The sequence below is a fragment of the Arachis ipaensis genome, chromosome B06 (genome assembly GCF_000816755.2).
Source record: "Arachis ipaensis cultivar K30076 chromosome B06, Araip1.1, whole genome shotgun sequence".
NCBI classification, from domain to species: domain Eukaryota; kingdom Viridiplantae; phylum Streptophyta; class Magnoliopsida; order Fabales; family Fabaceae; genus Arachis; species Arachis ipaensis.
In genome coordinates, this window is record NC_029790.2 from 101535845 (window position 1) to 101540116 (window position 4272).

Here is a 4272-nt window from a genome sequence, read left to right on the forward strand (position 1 = left end):
AAAATAAATTAAATAATATATATTTATATATAAATAGATGACTAATTTTTTGTTAATTTTAATTTTTTATATTAAATTAGAAAAAGAAAGGAGATACTAATAAGTAAAAGAATCAAAGTTGAACGTCAAAGCAATGATGGTAGATAGATAGGGACGAGATCCAACAAACACATCACTTTTGAAAATGCAAAAGCGCAACCGTGTATAAGGGCATTTGCGTCGAAGCGAAGAGAAATCGATCTTGTCCCGCAACAAACAATGGCAGTGTCACATGCACCAAAGCCAAATTGATATGATGAATAAAAGTTGTATATCCAGGCCAGGATATGGGTGGACATAGAGTTAGGATCTTCCATTCAAAGTGAAAAATCTGGGTCTTGTAGGGTTCGTTGCATTTGCTGTCATTAACAGTGGCCAGTGGCCACTTTAGTTGGAGTACTGCACCTGTAGATGAGGCATTGCAAATGCTTTGAGACTCAGAAAAAGAGAACCCTTTAATTTCTTGCTGCTGGTGGATGTCGACAACGATGTTTCATTCCTTTTTAACTAAAAAGAAATAAGGCTCCTCAATGTCTTTTTTTCCCCCTCATCGAAACACTCAATGTGAAGAATCAAATTATCAATGAAATAAATAAACACTCCCACTTGATAAAACTCTTAAATCTCTCTAAAGTTATAACACCACTATCTTACTAAAAATAAATCTTTGACTCTATTTTTTAGAGCTCAAACTTCACCAGTATCTCTTCTTATTCTTAATGAACTTACGTTGATGAGACTAATATACACGAGACCCATAATCAAGTGTGAATTAATGAATTATCTTTGGCACGCATTGTTATCAATAAAACTGTAATTCTAATAATACATACATATATACTATCACGGATGATTTCATATAAAAACATAATCTTTACTCTTTTTATAATTAACATCATTAACAAAAATTGACTTACTCTCAGATGAATAGATTAGTGTATCTATTATTTTTCCCCCTTTATTTTACTTGTAGAATCAGTGACTTTAGATCTAAGCTACATAACAATCATGGGAGAAAACAAAAAGCATTCAATAATAATCATTGCATTGTATATTTAGATAACTATAATTCTTCATCATGCATTCTCCGGAAGAGGACAAAACCATATACTATTTCAATTTGTCAAAGCTATTATTATTCATAACTCCAAGTTCCAATTTTGTAATTGAGAGAGAGAGAGAGCGCGCGCATTTAATTAATTAAAAAAAAAGCTCAGTTTGATTGAAAAATAACCGTATGATGTACATTATCATTAACTACAACATCAGGGTAATGTTGCCTAAAAATAATTTAAATTTCATAATGAACAAATTGAACACATTTGTTTAGACTATGTCAAAAAGGTTTTTAAGGTAATTGAAGAGAAATCATTCATGAGCAAATTAAGTAGATCAAAGATGTATATAAAAAATGAGGATTGATGATCGAAACAGTGTTTTGGGAGTTACCTGAAACCGGGAGTTTGATCTCGGATGAGATCTTCTGGTTTGATCAAGGCTGCCGCGTCCGACTTGTTGGAGTAGGAGGCGCTGCTAGTTCTCGATTCATCGAGGGGTGGTGGTACCTGCAAGAGATTCCGATGCTTAAGTCAGTATGGGCTTTAGGCAGATTTTATGTAAAATTGGAGTATGAGTTATACCTGGGTGCTCCAGTGTATTTATATTAGTGATAGACGATCTTTCCTTAAGATAAGTTTGTTATCTTATCTTATCTTTTGTGAGTTAGATCGTCTTTTTGGGCCAACCACCTTCTAGCAGTCGGTGGTCCTTTTATTGGGCCTCTGCGAGGGTCTTCCGAGCTCTTTGGTGAGAGTTCCTTTGTAATGGGCCAACCTTTAAAGAGGTCGGGCCTTTGTCTTCGCGCAACCCGGATCCTTGTAGCTCGATCCATGGTATGAACAGTGCCCCTACTTGAGCTTCGACCTTTCCATGAGGTTGTGCTTCCGAGCTTCGACCTCTTTGGGAAGTCGTGTTCAAGCATTAGTTCGATTGCGCCTGGTTCGCTCCTTCTCATACGAGCTTCGTGCCTTTAAATATTATTTCAATAATGCGAAGCATTTTTGCTTTCGCTCCTTAATTGCTGCGTCGTTTTTCGAGGGCGTTATTTTCTTGGAAGCGTTCGAGCGCTTTTAAAGTCTATTGATTGGGCTTTTATTCCTTTTGCCGTTTCTTTTCTCTGTTTGTTTTTTGTTTGAAATCAAAGAAGGGGTTTTTATTCTCTTCATCTTCCTTTGTTTCCTCCTGCTTCATTTTTGCTGCTCGCTTCTTTGCGAAAAACCTTTTCGTCTGGTTCCTTCGTTTTTGCCCCAAGCTTTCTTCTCATTTGAAGACTTCGCTTGTGGATCGTTCGTGTTTTGCTGTTCATCTGTTTGTTACTGCTCCTCTCTCATCGCAGGTTGGTACTCCGTTTCATGGGCTTTACGTTCTCTTTATTGGTTATGATTTCTCCATTTTGGTGCTTTATTTCTGCCGCATGCTCCTGTTTTCTTTTCAAAGTTTTGATCTTGCCTTACTTTTCAAAAAGGTTAAAGTTTTTTTCTTTGACTTTGCGCTTTTCTTGTTTGTTGGGAAAAAATGTTGGCGCTTGGGTTTTGATTTCTTGCGTCTTCTCCCTTTCTGTATCTGTACTGCCTCCAAAGGGTGCTCCCAGGTTTCAATGGTAAACTTTAGCTTTTGCGAGCCTTGGGGGCCCTTTTCGCTGTTATATTTTATTGTTTGCTGGTTGCTTTTTTGTTTTCTGATTCTGCCTGAGTTACTTTGGTAGTGAAGCTTCTTTCGTTTTCTTGCTGTAGGTGTAGTTTTCTATATCTTCTCGTAGGAAAATTGTTGAGATGTCCACAAAGGTCTCTCCTGGTATGGATGACTGGTTAGATTCCATAGTGTTAATGTGTGTGACTGTAGCAGACCCAGAGTACTGTGAGAAGTTTAGGAGGTTCCATAGGATTTACGAGAATAGGGAGGATGAGAAGAATTACGAGTTGTTGTTGCCCGACCCTGAGGAGAGGATCAGTTTCCCTCCCTTAGGTCGGGCAGAGCGTCCCTTTTTTTATACTTATGACTGCTTTTTTACCAAATTAGGTATTACCCTTTCTTGTTGTTTGTTTTTTATCCCTCCATTGCATAACTGTTTATGTGGTCTCTTTCTTCTTTTTCAGAGATGGTTGTCAGTTCTGATTCGATGAAAGTCCTCAGGAAGACCAAGAAAATGGTGGCCACCCAAAACGTCCAGAAGAAGACGTTGGGAGAGGGTTCTAGCCAGGTTCCTCCGAAGAAGCCAGAATCTGATCCTCAGGGTCCGAGGAAGGTCATCCCGACCCCTCGAGTTCGGGCGGTCTCTACTGATCCTCCCTTGGCGACTTCTGGTGCTGCCTCCTCTCCTACTTCATCTGGCCTTCCTCCCAAGAGGCCGAGGACTGCCGGGACCTATGATCTTAATGATAGGGACTTCGACGGCGCAGCTTTTGCTACAGAGCTTATCGCTCCTCATGGCAAGGTTCCGACTGATGATGTGTCCATCCTCCACCACCTCGACTTTATATCCAGTAATAGTATTCGGATGGCTAATCTCAGTGCTGCTTTGTCTTGGGATTTCAAGAAGTCCCCTATCCACGCTACTAGTGCTTTTCTTGAGAAGGCCAAGGCTGATTATGATAGGGTGGAGAGTTTGAGGCTTGAGTTGGAGGCAAAGAATGTTGGGTTGGAGCTCGCTGCGGAGAGGGAGAAGGCCCGGGCTACTGCTGTGGAGGCTGCTACCAATTTGGCTGAGGATATGGCAAAAAAGGCTAAGGAGAGTTACACCCGGACCTATGGTGAGCTTTTGGAGGCCAAGGAAAAACTCCAGTTTTCTTATGACGATTACACTGAGCTTCAGGGCCATGTGGTGAGTGGTATGACTGCTCTGTATAAAAATTTGAAAGCTTAGGCTCGTGTTCTTGCTCCAGATGCCGATCTTACCTTGTTTAGTATAGACAACATTGTTGAGGACGGTAAGATCGTGCCTGCTCCTGATGATGATAAGATTCCTGTGCCGGATCCCTCCGCCAAGTCTTCTGCAGCCCCTTCTACCGAGGCGCCCCGACCTGAGGCTAATCTCGAGTTGGAGATTTTGAATGGTCCGGATGGTGTTGTCAGACCTGTTCTGATCTCAGTCATCCCTCCTACCCCTCAGGATGCAGCGACCGGAGCGAAGATGGACCCTTTGTGATTCCCTCTTTTATTTCTCTTTTTTTTGTA